Raw genomic sequence first — 20,387 nt, 5'->3', positions numbered from 1 at the left:
TGGGGTGGTCCCGTGCTGAAGATGCCCTCTCGGTGAGCGCATATTTCCCCCTCATCTTTTAAGAGGTTCAATACATACAAGCATTTGTCTCGCAAACCAGATTTTTTTTCATGGGAATTTTCCACGTCTCAGTAATTTCTCTCGTCGTATTCGAGTGCTGATTGCCGTGTTATAGTTTGTGAACGAAACTTTCCCTCAAGTCTAAATATTTTAAGGCAGTTTGTCGTTTGCATATCATGGCCACGCACGCTTATATCGCCTTCCGTTTCTCTACCACGGTTGCGCTTTAAAACCACGACGCGGCAAGTTTGTTTCAGAGACTATCCTTTCCTTCCCACTTCTCCGCCCTTAAACTGGCTCTCTCAACTACTACACGCAGAGACAAAGCAACAGCGCGCGCATTAGATCCCATAGATTAGATGAATATTTACAATTATTATTAGGGTTATAATTATATTCGAGTGCTGATTGCCGTGCTATCGTTTGCTAACGAAACTTTCCCTCAAGTCTAAATATTTTAAGGCAGTTTCTCGTGTGCGTATCATGGCCACGCACGCTTATATCGCCTTCCGTTTCTCTACCACGGCTGCGCTTTAAAACCACGACGCTGCAAGTTTGCTTCAGAGACTATCCTTTCCTTCCCACTTCTCCGCCCTTAAACTGGCTCTCTCAACTACTACACGCAGAGACAAAGCAACAGCGCGCGCATTAGATCCCATAGATGAGATGAATATTTACAATTATTATTAGGGTTATAATTATATTCGAGTGCTGATTGCCGTGCTATCGTTTGCTAACGAAGCTTTCCCTCAAGTCTAAATATTTTAAGGCAGTTTGCCGTGTGCGTATCATGGCCACGCACGCTTATATCGCCTTCCGTTTCTCTACCACGGGATGCGCTTTAAAACCACGGCGCTGTAATTTTGCTTCAGAGACTTTCCTTCCCTCCCTTCTTCTCCGCCCTTAAACTGGCTCTCTTAACTACTACACACAGAACAAAGCAACAGCGCGCGCATTAGATCCCATAGATGAGATGAATATTTACAATTAGTATTAGGGTTATAATTATATTCGAGTGCTGATTGGTGTGCTATCGTTTGTTACCGAAGCTTTCCCTCAAGTCTAAATATTTTAAGGCAGTTTGTCGTGTGCGTATCATGGCTACGCACGCTTATATCGCATTCCGTTTCTCTACCACGGGTGCGCTTTAAAACCACGGCGCTGCAGTTTTTGCTTTTCTTTTCTTTCTTCTTCTCCGCCCTTAAACTGGCTCTCTTAACTATACTACACGCAGAGACAAAGCAACAGCGCGCGCATGCGATCCCATAGATGAGATGAATATATATATATATATATATATATATATATATATATATATATATATATATATAGAAAACTATCAGTCATAGCTCTCGTAGTATAGCCCTCTGGGCCGTTTCCTTCTTTTTTTTTTCGAAAGTAGTCCTATTAGGGTTATTATAATTACACGAAGGTATTTCGCCCTCATCAGCAGCAGTCCTTGGTATAATTATTCTGGCGGCTAGCTTCCCACGCTATGCGTGCCGCCATCGCACCTGGTTAAGCTTTTCCTAGACGCTAGAGTTATGCTTTGTCCTCGCAACCTTGAGCGATCGGAAAGCGCGTTTCCCCCTCTTGGCCGGCGGAGAAGGGATGCTTCGTTCCGGCCGCGATGCTCTCCACATCTCTGTAAGGTGCCTTGGGGTGGTCCCGTGCTGAAGATGCCCTCTCGGTGAGCGCATATTTCCCCCTCATCTTTTAAGAGGTTCAATACATACAAGCATTTGTCTCGCAAACCAGATTTTTTTTCATGGGAATTTTCCACGTCTCAGTAATTTCTCTCGTCGTATTCGAGTGCTGATTGCCGTGTTATAGTTTGTGAACGAAACTTTCCCTCAGGTCTAAATATTTTAAGGCAGTTTGTCGTTTGCATATCATGGCCACGCACGCTTATATCGCCTTCCGTTTCTCTACCACGGTTGCGCTTTAAAACCACGACGCGGCAAGTTTGTTTCAGAGACTATCCTTTTCTTCCCACTTCTCCGCCCTTAAACTGGCTCTCTCAACTACTACACGCAGAGACAAAGCAACAGCGCGCGCATTAGATCCCATAGATTAGATGAATATTTACAATTATTATTAGGGTTATAATTATATTCGAGTGCTGATTGCCGTGCTATCGTTTGCTAACGAAACTTTCCCTCAAGTCTAAATATTTTAAGGCAGTTTGTCGTGTGCGTATCATGGCCACGCACGCTTATATCGCCTTCCGTTTCTCTACCACGGCTGCGCTTTAAAACCACGACGCTGCAAGTTTGCTTCAGAGACTATCCTTTCCTTCCCACTTCTCCGCCCTTAAACTGGCTCTCTCAACTACTACACGCAGAGACAAAGCAACAGCGCGCGCATTAGATCCCATAGATGAGATGAATATTTACAATTATTATTAGGGTTATAATTATATTCGAGTGCTGATTGCCGTGCTATCGTTTGCTAACGAAGCTTTCCCTCAAGTCTAAATATTTTAAGGCAGTTTGCCGTGTGTGTATCATGGCCACGCACGCTTATATCGCCTTCCGTTTCTCTACCACGGGATGCGCTTTAAAACCACGGCGCTGTAATTTTGCTTCAGAGACTTTCCTTCCCTCCCTTCTTCTCCGCCCTTAAACTGGCTCTCTTAACTACTACACACAGAACAAAGCAACAGCGCGCGCATTAGATCCCATAGATGAGATGAATATTTACAATTAGTATTAGGGTTATAATTATATTCGAGTGCTGATTGGTGTGCTATCGTTTGTTACCGAAGCTTTCCCTCAAGTCTAAATATTTTAAGGCAGTTTGTCGTGTGCGTATCATGGCTACGCACGCTTATATCGCATTCCGTTTCTCTACCACGGGTGCGCTTTAAAACCACGGCGCTGCAGTTTTTGCTTTTCTTTTCTTTCTTCTTCTCCGCCCTTAAACTGGCTCTCTTAACTATACTACACGCAGAGACAAAGCAACAGCGCGCGCATGCGATCCCATAGATGAGATGAATATATATATATATATATATATATATATATATATATATATATATATATATATATATATATAGAAAACTATCAGTCATAGCTCTCGTAGTATAGCCCTCTGGGCCGTTTCCTTCTTTTTTTTTCGAAAGTAGTCCTATTAGGGTTATTATAATTACACGAAGGTATTTCGCCCTCATCAGCAGCAGTCCTTGGTATAATTATTCTGGCGGCTAGCTTCCCACGCTATGCGTGCCGCCATCGCACCTGGTTAAGCTTTTCCTAGACGCTAGAGTTATGCGTTGTCCTCGCAACCTTGAGCGATCGGAAAGCGCGTTTCCCCCTCTTGGCCGGCGGAGAAGGGATGCTTCGTTCCGGCCGCGAAGCTCTCCACATCTCTGTAAGGTGCCTTGGGGTGGTCCCGTGCTGAAGATGCCCTCTCGGTGAGCGCATATTTCCCCCTCATCTTTTAAGAGGTTCAATACATACAAGCATTTGTCTCGCAAACCAGATTTTTTTCATGGGAATTTTCCACGTCTCAGTAATTTCTCTCGTCGTATTCGACTGCTGATTGCCGTGTTATAGTTTGTGAACGAAACTTTCCCTCAAGTCTAAATATTTTAAGGCAGTTTGTCGTTTGCATATCATGGCCACGCACGCTTATATCGCCTTCCGTTTCTCTACCACGGTTGCGCTTTAAAACCACGACGCGGCAAGTTTGTTTCAGAGACTATCCTTTCCTTCCCACTTCTCCGCCCTTAAACTGGCTCTCTCAACTACTACACGCAGAGACAAAGCAACAGCGCGCGCATTAGATCCCATAGATTAGATGAATATTTACAATTATAATTAGGGTTATAATTATATTCGAGTGCTGATTGCCGTGCTATCGTTTGCTAACGAAACTTTCCCTCAAGTCTAAATATTTTAAGGCAGTTTGTCGTGTGCGTATCATGGCCACGCACGCTTATATCGCCTTCCGTTTCTCTACCACGGCTGCGCTTTAAAACCACGACGCTGCAAGTTTGCTTCAGAGACTATCCTTTCCTTCCCACTTCTCCGCCCTTAAACTGGCTCTCTCAACTACTACACGCAGAGACAAAGCAACAGCGCGCGCATTAGATCCCATAGATGAGATGAATATTTACAATTATTATTAGGGTTATAATTATATTCGAGTGCTGATTGCCGTGCTATCGTTTGCTAACGAAGCTTTCCCTCAAGTCTAAATATTTTAAGGCAGTTTGCCGTGTGCGTATCATGGCCACGCACGCTTATATCGCCTTCCGTTTCTCTACCACGGGATGCGCTTTAAAACCACGGCGCTGTAATTTTGCTTCAGAGACTTTCCTTCCCTCCCTTCTTCTCCGCCCTTAAACTGGCTCTCTTAACTACTACACACAGAACAAAGCAACAGCGCGCGCATTAGATCCCATAGATGAGATGAATATTTACAATTAGTATTAGGGTTATAATTATATTCGAGTGCTGATTGGTGTGCTATCGTTTGTTACCGAAGCTTTCCCTCAAGTCTAAATATTTTAAGGCAGTTTGTCGTGTGCGTATCATGGCTACGCACGCTTATATCGCATTCCGTTTCTCTACCACGGGTGCGCATTAAAACCACGGCGCTGCAGTTTTTGCTTTTCTTTTCTTTCTTCTTCTCCGCCCTTAAACTGGCTCTCTTAACTATACTACACGCAGAGACAAAGCAACAGCGCGCGCATGCGATCCCATAGATGAGATGAATATATATATATATATAGAAAACTATCAGTCATAGCTCTCGTAGTATAGCCCTCTGGGCCGTTTCCTTGTTTTTTTTTTCGAAAGTAGTCCTATTAGGGTTATTATAATTACACGAAGGTATTTCGCCCTCATCAGCAGCAGTCCTTGGTATAATTATTCTGGCGGCTAGCTTCCCACGCTATGCGTGCCGCCATCGCACCTGGTTAAGCTTTTCCTAGACGCTAGAGTTATGCGTTGTCCTCGCAACCTTGAGCGATCGGAAAGCGCGTTTCCCCCTCTTGGCCGGCGGAGAAGGGATGCTTCGTTCCGGCCGCGAAGCTCTCCACATCTCTGTAAGGTGCCTTGGGGTGGTCCCGTGCTGAAGATGCCCTCTCGGTGAGCGCATATTTCCCCCTCATCTTTTAAGAGGTTCAATACATACAAGCATTTGTCTCGCAAACCAGATTTTTTTCATGGGAATTTTCCACGTCTCAGTAATTTCTCTCGTCGTATTCGAGTGCTGATTGCCGTGTTATAGTTTGTGAACGAAACTTTCCCTCAAGTCTAAATATTTTAAGGCAGTTTGTCGTTTGCATATCATGGCCACGCACGCTTATATCGCCTTCCGTTTCTCTACCACGGTTGCGCTTTAAAACCACGACGCGGCAAGTTTGTTTCAGAGACTATCCTTTCCTTCCCACTTCTCCGCCCTTAAACTGGCTCTCTCAACTACTACACGCAGAGACAAAGCAACAGCGCGCGCATTAGATCCCATAGATTAGATGAATATTTACAATTATTATTAGGGTTATAATTATATTCGAGTGCTGATTGCCGTGCTATCGTTTGCTAACGAAACTTTCCCTCAAGTCTAAATATTTTAAGGCAGTTTGTCGTGTGCGTATCATGGCCACGCACGCTTATATCGCCTTCCGTTTCTCTACCACGGCTGCGCTTTAAAACCACGACGCTGCAAGTTTGCTTCAGAGACTATCCTTTCCTTCCCACTTCTCCGCCCTTAAACTGGCTCTCTCAACTACTACACGCAGAGACAAAGCAACAGCGCGCGCATTAGATCCCATAGATGAGATGAATATTTACAATTATTATTAGGGTTATAATTATATTCGAGTGCTGATTGCCGTGCTATCGTTTGCTAACGAAGCTTTCCCTCAAGTCTAAATATTTTAAGGCAGTTTGCCGTGTGCGTATCATGGCCACGCACGCTTATATCGCCTTCCGTTTCTCTACCACGGGATGCGCTTTAAAACCACGGCGCTGTAATTTTGCTTCAGAGACTTTCCTTCCCTCCCTTCTTCTCCGCCCTTAAACTGGCTCTCTTAACTACTACACACAGAACAAAGCAACAGCGCGCGCATTAGATCCCATAGATGAGATGAATATTTACAATTAGTATTAGGGTTATAATTATATTCGAGTGCTGATTGGTGTGCTATCGTTTGTTACCGAAGCTTTCCCTCAAGTCTAAATATTTTAAGGCAGTTTGTCGTGTGCGTATCATGGCTACGCACGCTTATATCGCATTCCGTTTCTCTACCACGGGTGCGCATTAAAACCACGGCGCTGCAGTTTTTGCTTTTCTTTTCTTTCTTCTTCTCCGCCCTTAAACTGGCTCTCTTAACTATACTACACGCAGAGACAAAGCAACAGCGCGCGCATGCGATCCCATAGATGAGATGAATATATATATATATATAGAAAACTATCAGTCATAGCTCTCGTAGTATAGCCCTCTGGGCCGTTTCCTTGTTTTTCTTTTCGAAAGTAGTCCTATTAGGGTTATTATAATTACACGAAGGTATTTCGCCCTCATCAGCAGCAGTCCTTGGTATAATTATTCTGGCGGCTAGCTTCCCACGCTATGCGTGCCGCCATCGCACCTGGTTAAGCTTTTCCTAGACGCTAGAGTTATGCGTTGTCCTCGCAACCTTGAGCGATCGGAAAGCGCGTTTCCCCCTCTTGGCCGGCGGAGAAGGGATGCTTCGTTCCGGCCGCGAAGCTCTCCACATCTCTGTAAGGTGCCTTGGGGTGGTCCCGTGCTGAAGATGCCCTCTCGGTGAGCGCATATTTCCCCCTCATCTTTTAAGAGGTTCAATACATACAAGCATTTGTCTCGCAAACCAGATTTTTGTCATGGGAATTTTCCACGTCTCAGTAATTTCTCTCGTCGTATTCGAGTGCTGATTGCCGTGTTATAGTTTGTGAACGAAACTTTCCCTCAAGTCTAAATATTTTAAGGCAGTTTGTCGTTTGCATATCATGGCCACGCACGCTTATATCGCCTTCCGTTTCTCTACCACGGTTGCGCTTTAAAACCACGACGCGGCAAGTTTGTTTCAGAGACTATCCTTTCCTTCCCACTTCTCCGCCCTTAAACTGGCTCTCTCAACTACTACACGCAGAGACAAAGCAACAGCGCGCGCATTAGATCCCATAGATTAGATGAATATTTACAATTATTATTAGGGTTATAATTATATTCGAGTGCTGATTGCCGTGCTATCGTTTGCTAACGAAACTTTCCCTCAAGTCTAAATATTTTAAGGCAGTTTGTCGTGTGCGTATCATGGCCACGCACGCTTATATCGCCTTCCGTTTCTCTACCACGGCTGCGCTTTAAAACCACGACGCTGCAAGTTTGCTTCAGAGACTATCCTTTCCTTCCCACTTCTCCGCCCTTAAACTGGCTCTCTCAACTACTACACGCAGAGACAAAGCAACAGCGCGCGCATTAGATCCCATAGATGAGATGAATATTTACAATTATTATTAGGGTTATAATTATATTCGAGTGCTGATTGCCGTGCTATCGTTTGCTAACGAAGCTTTCCCTCAAGTCTAAATATTTTAAGGCAGTTTGCCGTGTGCGTATCATGGCCACGCACGCTTATATCGCCTTCCGTTTCTCTACCACGGGATGCGCTTTAAAACCACGGCGCTGTAATTTTGCTTCAGAGACTTTCCTTCCCTCCCTTCTTCTCCGCCCTTAAACTGGCTCTCTTAACTACTACACACAGAACAAAGCAACAGCGCGCGCATTAGATCCCATAGATGAGATGAATATTTACAATTAGTATTAGGGTTATAATTATATTCGAGTGCTGATTGGTGTGCTATCGTTTGTTACCGAAGCTTTCCCTCAAGTCTAAATATTTTAAGGCAGTTTGTCGTGTGCGTATCATGGCTACGCACGCTTATATCGCATTCCGTTTCTCTACCACGGGTGCGCTTTAAAACCACGGCGCTGCAGTTTTTGCTTTTCTTTTCTTTCTTCTTCTCCGCCCTTAAACTGGCTCTCTTAACTATACTACACGCAGAGACAAAGCAACAGCGCGCGCATGCGATCCCATAGATGAGATGAATATATATATATATATATATATATATATATATATATATAGAAAACTATCAGTTATAGCTCTCGTAGTATAGCCCTCTGGGCCGTTTCCTTCTTTTTTTTTTTTCGGAAGTAGTCCTATTAGGGTTATTATAATAACACGAAGGTATTTCGCCCTCATCAGCAGCAGTCCTTGGTATAATTATTCTGGCGGCTAGCTTCCCACGCTATGCGTGCCGCCATCGCACCTGGTTAAGCTTTTCCTAGACGCTAGAGTTATGCTTTGTCCGCGCAACCTTGAGCGATCGGAAAGCGCGTTTCCCCCTCTTGGCCGGCGGAGAAGGGATGCTTCGTTCCGGCCGCGAAGCTCTCCACATCTCTGTAAGGTGCCTTGGGGTGGTCCCGTGCTGAAGATGCCCTCTCGGTGAGCGCATATTTCCCCCTCATCTTTTAAGAGGTTCAATACATACAAGCATTTGTCTCGCAAACCAGATTTTTTTCATGGGAATTTTCCACGTCTCAGTAATTTCTCTCGTCGTATTCGAGTGCTGATTGCCGTGTTATAGTTTGTGAACGAAACTTTCCCTCAAGTCTGAATATTTTAAGGCAGTTTGTCGTTTGCATATCATGGCCACGCACGCTTATATCGCCTTCCGTTTCTCTACCACGGTTGCGCTTTAAAACCACGACGCGGCAAGTTTGTTTCAGAGACTATCCTTTCCTTCCCACTTCTCCGCCCTTAAACTGGCTCTCTCAACTACTACACGCAGAGACAAAGCAACAGCGCGCGCATTAGATCCCATAGATGAGATGAATATTTACAATTATTATTAGGGTTATAATTATATTCGAGTGCTGATTGCCGTGCTATCGTTTGCTAACGAAGCTTTCCCTCAAGTCTAAATATTTTAAGGCAGTTTGCCGTGTGCGTATCATGGCCACGCACGCTTATATCGCCTTCCGTTTCTCTACCACGGGATGCGCTTTAAAACCACGGCGCTGTAATTTTGCTTCAGAGACTTTCCTTCCCTCCCTTCCTCTCCGCCCTTAAACTGGCTCTCTTAACTACTACACACAGAACAAAGCAACAGCGCGCGCATTAGATCCCATAGATGAGATGAATATTTACAATTAGTATTAGGGTTATAATTATATTCGAGTGCTGATTGGTGTGCTATCGTTTGTTACCGAAGCTTTCCCTCAAGTCTAAATATTTTAAGGCAGTTTGTCGTGTGCGTATCATGGCTACGCACGCTTATATCGCATTCCGTTTCTCTACCACGGGTGCGCTTTAAAACCACGGCGCTGCAGTTTTTGCTTTTCTTTTCTTTCTTCTTCTCCGCCCTTAAACTGGCTCTCTTAACTATACTACACGCATAGACAAAGCAACAGCGCGCGCATGCGATCCCATAGATGAGATGAATATATATATATATATATATATATATATATATAGAAAACTATCAGTCATAGCTCTCGTAGTATAGCCCTCTGGGCCGTTTCCTTCTTTTTTTTTTCGGAAGTAGTCCTATTAGGGTTATTATAATTACACGAAGGTATTTCGCCCTCATCAGCAGCAGTCCTTGGTATAATTATTCTGGCGGCTAGCTTCCCACGCTATGCGTGCCGCCATCGCACCTGGTTAAGCTTTTCCTAGACGCTAGAGTTATGCTTTGTCCGCGCAACCTTGAGCGATCGGAAAGCGCGTTTCCCCCTCTTGGCCGGCGGAGAAGGGATGCTTCGTTCCGGCCGCGAAGCTCTCCACATCTCTGTAAGGTGCCTTGGGGTGGTCCCGTGCTGAAGATGCCCTCTCGGTGAGCGCATATTTCCCCCTCATCTTTTAAGAGGTTCAATACATACAAGCATTTGTCTCGCAAACCAGATTTTTTTCATGGGAATTTTCCACGTCTCAGTAATTTCTCTCGTCGTATTCGAGTGCTGATTGCCGTGTTATAGTTTGTGAACGAAACTTTCCCTCAAGTCTAAATATTTTAAGGCAGTTTTCCTAGCCTCTAAAGCCGCTCGAGTTCGCTCTTCTCCTCGAGCGGCCATTTTTCCTAGAAAGTATGCCTTCCAAACGATTAAATTTAAAGCATCGAATAGATAAGCACGATTTGATCACGTGTTCTAAGATCACACATCCTGTTTACCTCTTGTCCTTGTGACCCGTCACTGGTCCGCTCAGGTTGCACTTGTAGCCATGAACTAACTCATACCAGTTCTGTACTATAGTGATCAGAAACTTTTATTGCGCGATAGTAACTTGTAATCATGGATACGAATCAATTCCAGCAGATGGAGAATCAAAGACCTGTACGTGTTTTATTTTTCTTCAACAGTTTTCGTCGACGGCGGAGTGCTTAGCAAATACCTTACGAAAAAAAGAAACGAAAAACTGGCAGCCGAGTTCGTGGATGTAAATATTTCTCAAAAAGTCTTCTAGCAGAGTTTTTGGTACTTTTTTGGATAAGTAAACTGAACATATAAGTAGGAGCCTCGAGATTACAGCTGGTTGTTTTTATCGCATAGAAGGTGGGTACTCAAATAAATTCTCCTTGAGCGGCCATTTTTCCTAGAAAGTATGCCTTCCAACCGACTATCGCGGACAACATGAGTCTCTTTCCACGTAAGTGTGAGGCTCGGAGCAGGAGCTGTGGCGCTTGAAAGTAGCCTGGGGCCTGACGAACCAACCGACTGAGCTATCTTTCCGGGCAACATCGAAGGGTCACGAGTTCAAATCACCTGTTATGTTCCTTTTTTTTTTTTCGCCCCATTTCTTTTTTTTTCTTTCTTTTAATGCCTTGTCCTTTATTTTATCACTGTACGGGAACCCTCCTAAAAAAAAAAAAAACAAAAAAAAAGAAAAGAAAAAGAACGATATATATCTTCAAATATGTATGGCCTCACACTCACATGTGCAGGTCATAAATACCAGGTTCTGTAGCCGAGTGCCATCCATGCGGTATAACCGAGCTCAGATTGGTCCACCTTGACTGACCAAATAGGGCACCACTAGGTTAAATGAGGCGTACAACTCCTGCGGGACCCGCCGTGGTTGCTCAGTGGTTATGGTGTTAGACTGCTGAGCACGAGGTCGCGGGATCGGACCCCGACCACGGCGGCCGCATTTCGATGGGGGCGAAATGCGAAAGCACCCGTGTACTTAGAATTAGGTGCACGTTAAAGAACCCCAGGTGGTCGAAATTTTCGGAGTCCTCCACTACGGCGTGCATAATCAGAAAGTGGTTTTGTCACGTACAACCCCACAAATTAAATTTTAATTTAACTCCTACGGGGACGGTAGAGTATCCGTCTCCAGTGCAAGAGGACCGTGATTCAAATCCCGGTGCCGCGCTATTCTCCACCGGAAAAAAAAAAAAAAAACCGTGTGTTGAGAAAATTGCACAAACAGGCCTGGAGTGCGGCCTGATCCCGGTGACCAGAACCGGTAACGCACTCTCTCACCAGAGCAGGATTGGCCACCCTGGTGCAGTACTTGGTCACAACCTCCTATATGAATACAACAATCGAACCCCGGCCCTCAGTCCCCAGCAGCCGCGAAGCAACTGACCACGGCGGCGGTCAGATCTGTGACGCTGCAGAGGGTGCTAAGAATACCTGGCTCCGGACAGGCCGCCATTGGAATCTGAACCTGGCAACGTTTAACGTTAGAACGCTATCTAGTGAGGCGAGTCTAGCAGTGTTATTGGAGGAATTAGAGGGTAGTAAATGGGATATAATAGGGCTCAGTGAGGTTAGGAGGACAAAAGAAGCATATACAGTGCTAAAAAGCGGGCATGTAATGTGTTACCGGGGCTTAGCGGAGAGACGAGAACTAGGAGTCGGATTCCTGATTAATAAGGAAATAGCTGGTAACATACAGGAATTCTATAGCATTAACGAGAGGGTGGCATGTCTTGTTGTGAAACTTAATAAGAGGTACAAAATGAAGGTTGTACAGGTCTACGCTCCTACATCTAGTCATGATGACCAGGAAGTCGAAAGCTTTTATGAAGACGTAGAATCGGCGATGAGTAAAGTCAAAACAAAATACACTATACTGATGGGCGACTTCAATGCCAGGGTAGGCAAGAAGCAGGCTGGAGACAAGTCAGTGGGGGAATATGGCATAGGCTCTAGGAATAGCAGAGGAGAATTATTAGTAGAGTTTGCAGAACAGAATAATATGCGGATAATGAATACCTTTTTCCGCAAGCGGGTTAGCCGAAAGTGGACGTGGAGGAGCCCGAATGGAAGACTAGAAATGAAATCGACTTCATACTCTGCGCGAACCCTGGCATCATTCAAGATGTAGACGTGCTCGGCAAGGTACGCTGCAGTGACCACAGGATGGTAAGAACTCGAATTAGCCTAGACTTGAGGAGGGAACGAAAGAAACTGGTACACAAGAAGCCAATCAATGAGTTAGCGGTAAGAGGGAAACTAGAGGAATTCCGGATCAAACTACAGAACAGGTATTCGGCTTTAACTCAGGAAGAGGACCTTAGTGTTGAAGCAATGAACGACAACCTCATGGGCATCATTAAGGAGTGCGCAATAGAAGTCGGTGGTAACGCCGTTAGACAGGAAACCAGTAAGCTATCGCAGGAGACGAAAGATCTGATCAAGAAACGCCAATGTATGAAAGCCTCTAATCCTACAGCTAGAATAGAACTGGCAGAACTTTCTAAGTTAATCAACAAGCGTAAGACAGCGGACATCAGGAACTATAATATGGATAGAATTGAACAGGCTCTCAGGAACGGAGGAAGCCTAAAAACAGTGAAGAAGAAACTAGGAATAGGCAAGAATCAGATGTGTGCGTTAAGAGACAAAGCCGGCAATATCGTTACTAATATGGATGAGATAGTTCAAGTGGCTGAGGAGTTCTATAGAGATTTATACAGTACCAGTGGCACCCACGACGATAGTGGAAGAGAGAATAGCCTAGAGGAATTCGAAATCTCACAGGTAACGCCAGAAGAAGTAAAGAAAGCCTTAGGAGCTATGCAAAGGGGGAAGGCAGCTGGGGAGGATCAGGTAACAGCAGATTTGTTGAAGGATGGTGGTCAGATTGTTCTAGAGAAACTGGCCACCCTGTATACGCAATGCCTCATAACCTCGAGCGTACCGGAATCTTGGAAGAACGCAAACATAATCCTAATCCATAAGAAAGGGGACGCCAAAGACTTGAAAAATTATAGACCGATCAGCTTACTGTCCGTTGCCTACAAAGTATTTACTAAGGTAATCGCAAATAGAATCAGGAACACCTTAGACTTCTGTCAACCAAAGGACCAGGCAGGATTCCGTAAAGGCTACTCAACAATAGACCATATTCACACTATCAATCAAGTGATAGAGAAATGTGCAGAATATAACCAACCCTTATATATAGCTTTCATTGATTACGAGAAAGCGTTTGATTCAGTCGAAACCTCAGCAGTCATGGAGGCATTACGGAATCAGGGTGTAGATGAGCCATATGTAAAAATACTGGAAGATATCTATAGCGGCTCCACAGCCACCGTAGTCCTCCACAAAGAAAGCAACAAAATCCCTATAAAGAAAGGCGTCAGACAGGGAGATACGATATCTCCAATGCTATTCACAGCATGTTTACAGGAGGTATTCAGAGGCCTGGAGTGGGAAGAATTGGGGATAAAAGTTGATGGGGAATACCTTAGCAACTTGCGATTCGCTGATGATATTGCCTTGCTTAGTAACTCAGGAGACCAATTGCAATGCATGCTCACTGACCTGGAGAGGCAAAGCAGAAGGGTGGGTCTGAAAATTAATCTGCAGAAAACTAAAGTACTGTCTAACAGTCTCGGAAGAGAACAGCAGTTTACGATAGGTAGCGAAACACTGGAAGTGGTAAGGGAATACATCTACTTAGGGCAGGTAGTGACCACGGATCCGGATCATGAGACTGAAATAACCAGAAGAATAAGAATGGGTTGGGGTGCGTTTGGCAGGCATTCTCAAATCATGAACAGTAGGTTGCCACTATCCCTCAAAAGGAAAGTGTACAACAGCTGTGTGTTACCAGTACTCACATATGGGGCAGAAACCTGGAGGCTTACGAAAAGGATTCTGCTGAAATTGAGGACGACGCAACGAGCTATGGAAAGAAGAATGATTGGTGTAACGCTAAGGGATAAGAAAAGAGCAGATTGGGTGAGGCAACAAACGCGGGTAAACGACATCTTAGTTGAAATCAAGAAAAAGAAATGGGCATGGGCCGGACATGTAATGAGGAGGGAAGATAACCGATGGTCACTAAGAGCTACGGACTGGATTCCAAGGGAAGGGAAGCGTAGCAGGGGGCGGCAGAAAGTTAGGTGGGCAGATGACATTAAGACGTTTGCAGGGACAACATGGCCACAATTAGTACATGACCGGGGTAGTTGGAGAAGTATGGGAGAGGCCTTTGCCCTGCAGTGGGCGTAACTAGGCTGATGATGATGATGATGATGATGATTGAGACACAGATAGCAGAGGTCAGGCGCGACGGCTTTTGTAAATGAATGATCGAAGGAGCTAGTGTAATAGCTGGTGCTGAGTGGCTTCCATAAAATCCGCGCATAAAATTAGACTGGTAAACAATTGCAGACCAATACAATCGAACCCAGCAATTCGAACAAGCGAAAGCGAGAGCCGACACGAGCTGATCATAGCACTAAATGAGCACTCTGGCTGAGACCAGGTGCTAGTACGAAACGAGCGGTCGGGCCGGTCCGCATGAAACCTGTTTTCCGCGCTGATATCCCTGAAGGGGCAGCTATCATTGATCTCGGCCTCTCGACCGTTCAAGGCTCGCTTCTTCTGCCGCTCCGTTTTCGCTCTTTCATCTTTCGCTGTTGTGCTCGTCCAGTCGGTTACGCCGCCGACGCTCGCCGCAAGAATGGGCCATTTAGAGCTGCGCAGTAAAAGGGAGAAGTATTTTCGCCGACGCAAAACAGTATTGTCTCAATGCCTAATGTCTCACTACTGGAAGCACGCTTCTGGACTTTCGCCTGAGTATTCCTTGTGAGCGTGTTGAGGACGGAGTTGTATTTTCAGTACTCAGACTGGCTAGTTTTTCAACTTACCATCACTGAAGATATTTCTAATCTCCTGCACCTGTTTCATGTAGGGTATACATGATGTATTAGGTAACGTAAGGCTTATGTTATGCTTACCACTCGAACGAGGAAAGTTCTTAATTTCCAGTTTATCACCCAAGGCCACCGAAAGCACCACCGTTCAATTTCTGCCAATCTAGAGCCCAAATCTAGCCCTAAATATCAATGCAGCACCTGAGCGCTAAAATTGAGCTGGTCGCCTTACCATTAACGTGCGATTTTTTTGTCCAACACTCAAATGGTCAAAATGTATTTTTGTCGTCCCATAACGAGAGATAGCCATGTTGAGCTAATTTGCCTTTATCCTTGCAGAAATGCTACTGGAACTGGAGGAATGGAACAGCAAGACTCCTGCGGTGTCAAAGCAAGTGATCAATCGTCGGCCAAGAAGTCGAAACACAAATGTGAAACATGTGGTAAATTTTTAAGAAGGGATGGCAATCTATCTGCACATTACCGCACGCATACCGGCGAGAAACCATACAAATGTGAAATATGTGAGAAATCATTCGCGGACAGTTCCCACTTTCCGTATGCATCAACGGATCCATGCAGGTGTGAAACCCCATATCTGCCAAATATGTACTAAACCATTCAAAAACAAAACGGATCTTAACAGTAATCTCAAATCACATAGTAACGACATACCTTTTGTTTGCAACATATGTAATCACTCCTTTAAGAGCATCTCAAATCTTAGCAGACACCGCAGAATGATTTACGAAAGCAAGATGGCGTACGAATGCAAGCAGTGTGGATTTCGTTCCACAAAGGAAGAAAACCTCGACGCATACCTCTGCAAGAATATTAGGTGCCAATTGTGCGACGATTCATTTACAGATGCATCTCAACTGATTGAGCATCTCGTTACGCATACGAGTGGGCCGTCGTAACAGCGTGACGAGTGCCCAAGTGAAGTAAATCGTCCACCGCTTTGGCACAGGAACACGACCATGAAGCCGTGCAGCAAATAACGCTGACATTCACCAACAGGGGTGAGAAACTACCAGAACACATTGTGTTGAGAGACTGGCTATTTTGGCGTTTAAAACTGCTGAGTGAAGTGCAAGACGGAAACAATGCCGCTTGAGTTTTCCAAAATACATGAAAAAACATCGCCTTCAGCTGAATTTGGGATGCGTCAATGTCGAAGTATACTGCAGGTCCTGGATCGAGCTCACTGTTTGCGAAACTATGTTGTTCACCACCGTCGCTTTAGCAAACTCATTTCTAGACAAACCCTAAAGGGCTGCAAGTTTGCGTTTGGGGTGACTAGAAAGTTGAATGCTCGCACAAAATTCTTGACGCCTCATTTGTTTTTTTTTCAAGCGTTTTGCTAGTGTACTAGTAAACAAGCTTTATTTCGCCGACCTTTTAATCATTCAGATGGTAGTACCTCATATGAAGAACTATTTAAAAAGGAGGCACTGCGTTGTCAACTAAAGTAATGTCTCCTAATAATTGAGGTCCTTAGGCCGTGCTGCCTCCCAGAGACTGCTTTTAGCTACCTTATTTCGCACTCTACACGATAATTCAGCGTATGTGCGCACGGGCCGTAAGCCCTTAACATGCCTGTAAGCAGTCCAACTTCCGCGGCAGTAAGGGTTTTTAACGTCGCTAACCCTCTATGATTTCGCTGCTTTAATTTTCTTTACTGCGTGTTCTTTTGGTCTTCGTTCTCGTTTTATCTTTTTGCGGTGAGCGCGTTTCACTGCGTAAAGTTTTATTTATCGCTCCGCGCATGACGTCGTTGAATGTATCAGAACCTTCTGGGTCATCCTCACTGATTTTGTCTGCTGTCTATGTTATAGTGCAACCTTGAGTAATAAGATTGCATGCATGACGAGAATAGTGCTCCACGTACTGTAAGGCGCTTGAGCCTTTGCGACTAGTATGGAATCTTCGACTAAACATTTATAATAACCGACTCACTTAGGCCGCAGATGACTTTTCCAACGGTTGAGGCATGTGCTCGGTGATATCATTAAGCCTGAATGTAAATTGTTTCGTGGGCATAGTTTCGCTCAATAAAGAGTTGGTTTCATGACTCGCGGTTCTTGCTACTGCGTTTTCCACCGCCACTTAAACGTAAACATCGACGATTAAACCGCGTGTTAGTGGAACTTTCGTCCACAGTAAAAGAAAATTGTGCGTGGCTGCCATGTTGCCCTTGCAAGCTTCTTAATTTGATCCATCCTACTAACGTTCTGCCGCCCCCTGCTAAGGTTCCATTTCCTTGGAATGCAGTCCGTAACCCTTAATGACCACCAGTTATCTTCCTTCCTCATTACATGCCCTGCCCATGCCCATTCCTTTTTCTGGATTTCCACTAAGATGTGAATAATTCGCGTTTGTTCCATCACCCAATCTGCTCTCTTATTATCCTTGAACGGTACACCCATCATTCCTCTTTCCATACCTCGTTGCGTCGTCTTGAATTTAAGTACAACCCTTTTCGTAGGCATCCAGATTTCTGCCCCGTAGGTGAGTACTGGTAAGACACAGCTGTTATATGCTTTTCTCTTGAGGATTACCAGAAATCTGCTGTTCATGATCTGAGAATGCCTGCCAAATGCGCCCCAGCCCATTCTTATTCTTCTGATTATGTCGGTCTTATGATGTGGATCCACGGTCACTACCGGCCCTAAGTAGATGTATTCCCTTCCCACTTCCATTGCCTCGCTACCTATCGTAAACTGCTGTTCTCTTCCGAGACTGTTAAACATTATGTTACTTTTCAGCAGATTCATGTTTAGACCTTCCCTTCTGCTTTGCCTGTCCAGGTCATTGAGCATGTCTTCCAATTGGTCCCCTGACTTACTAAGCAAGGCAATATCATCAGCGAATCGCAAGTTACTAAGGTATTCTCTATTACCTCTTATCCCCAATTCTTCCCAATCCAGGTCTCTGAATACCTCCTGTAAACACGGTGTGAATAACATTGGAGAGATCCTACCTCCCCGCATGACACCCTTGTTTATTGGGATTTTGTTGCTTTTTTTGGAGGACTGCGGTGGCTGTGGAGCCGCAACAGATATCTTTCAGTATTTTTTACATACGACTAGTCTACACCTTGGTTCCGTAATGACTGCATGACTGCTGAGGTTTCGACTGAATCACACGCTTTCTCGTAATCGATCAAAGCTATATATAAGGGTTGGTTTTATTCCGCACATTTCTTTATCACCTGATTGATAGTGTCAATACAGTCTATTGTTGAGTAGCCTTTACGAAATCCAGCCTGTTCCTTTGGTTGACAGAAGCCTGTCTTCCTGATTCTATTTAAGATTTCCTTAGTAAATACTTGGTAGGCAACGGACAGTAAGCTGATCGGTCTATTATTTTTCAAGTCATTGGCGTCCCCTTGCTTATGGATTAAGAATATGTTGACGTTCTTCCAAGCTTCCCGTACGCTCGAGTTCATCAGGCACTGCATATACAGAGTGGCTACTTCTTCTACAACAATCTGCCCATCATCCTTCAACAAATCTACTGTGACCCGATCCTCGCCAGCTGCCTTCCCCTTTCACATAGCACTCAAGCCTTTCTTTACTTCTTCCGGCGTTACTTGTGGTATGTCAATTTCCTCTATACTATTCTCTCTTCCATTATCGTCTTGGGTGCCACTGGTACTGTACAAATCTCTATAGAACTCCTCAGCCACTTGAACTATGTTATCCATAGTAGTAATGCTATTGCCGGCTTTGGCTCTTAACGTATACATCTGATTCATGCCTGTTCCTAGTTTCTTCTTCACTGCTTGTAGGCTTCCTCGTTCCTGAGAGCATGCTAAACTGTATCGATATTATACTTCCTTATGTCAGGTTTCTTACGCTTGTTGATTAACGTGGAAAGTTCTGCCAGTTCTAGTCCAGCTGTAGTGTTAGATGCTTTCATACATTGGCGTTTCTTAATCAGATCTTTAATCTCTTGCGATAGCTTAACCATATCCTGTCTAACGAAGTTACCACCGACTTCTTTTGCACACTCCTTAATGATGCCCATAAGATTGTCGTTCATTGCTTCAACACTAACGTCTTCTTCCTGCGTTATAGCCGAATACCTGTTCTGTAGCTTGATACAAAATACCTCTTTTTTCTCTCTTGCCGCTAACTCATTGATCGGCTTCTTGTGTACCAGTTCCTTCCATTCCCACCTGAAGTCTAGGCTATTGCGAGATCTTACCATTCTGTGGCCACTGCAGCGCACCTTGCCGAGCACGTCCACATCTTGTATGATGGTATAACTAACCCTCATTAAAAGACACCACCTGCACGTAGTTTGAGAAACTTGAGTCCAGCCTAACAACGTGGGAGCCGTTTTGCAGCGGATTCCTGCGAAAATTCACTAGTGTCGTGCGCCCGGGAGCTGGACGACGTTATGCTGAAAACTCGTGTGCAGCTACCGACTCAGAGCATCGCGATCTTCACGACGGAAATGAACCGTCTGTTCAGCCACGTCGACCGCGACATGCCTGAGAAGAAAGCGGCCAAGACCATCGCGAAATCTTAACGGACGCCAGGGGAATCGATAAGGCGGTGAAAATGCGCAATCTGCAACAAAGGCACCTAAAGATTTCACGCCATGGCAAAAGTGTTGCATAAGTTGAGTCAGAAATGTACTTATCAGCTTTATGCAATTGCGTGAACAATGTCCAGCTATGCATGCATTTGATATCTTTGTTTATTGAGAAATTTACTGAGAAAGCTTTGAATATACCTTGCATGGAATTAAATGCCGTTCAGTTTGTCTTTTGCAGCACATTTTTCTGTACAAAGGCTACACACCAGCTGTCACGTATGTCATCACGTACAGTAACAAAAAACAAAGATAAAACCAGCATATAGTAGTAGGAAGAAATTAATTACTGGACTACGCATGTATCACCTAATGAGCACCTGTGGACTTTCTGTGTGACATCAGTGCATTGAGTATGGGGACTACTGTCCATCTGAGATACTGCATGTGCTCTTGCGCTACATATAGCGTGTTGGCGACACTTTTCACTCTTGCTTACGTAATAAATACTCACAGAATTACTTCTTTAAGTTAGCCTTCCTGGTCATCATGACTGGATGTGCAGGCTTTAGTGTGCTATTTATATGTGCTCTAGCTGTGCCGGCTGAAAATTAATAATAGTGA

The 20,387-nt window shown here is 44.6% G+C and overlaps 1 protein-coding gene across 2 annotated transcripts in view; it reads left to right on the top strand.

The window, feature by feature from the left end:
* LOC129386573 (uncharacterized) overlaps positions 1 to 17,292 on the top strand; it is a 120,501-nt gene extending 103,209 nt beyond the window's left edge. For both annotated transcript variants that reach the window (XR_011893678.1, XM_055074645.1), the window contains exon 7: positions 15,558 to 17,292. The gene's annotated coding sequence lies outside the window, so the exon portion shown is untranslated. The remainder of the gene's footprint in view (positions 1 to 15,557) is intronic.
* The last annotated feature ends 3,095 nt before the right edge of the window (positions 17,293 to 20,387 follow it).

Source organism: Dermacentor andersoni, chromosome 4 (genome assembly GCF_023375885.2).
Source record: "Dermacentor andersoni chromosome 4, qqDerAnde1_hic_scaffold, whole genome shotgun sequence".
Taxonomy (NCBI): domain Eukaryota; kingdom Metazoa; phylum Arthropoda; class Arachnida; order Ixodida; family Ixodidae; genus Dermacentor; species Dermacentor andersoni.
Note: the sequence above shows the minus strand (reverse complement) of the source record. Positions and strands in the feature narration are given on the sequence as shown.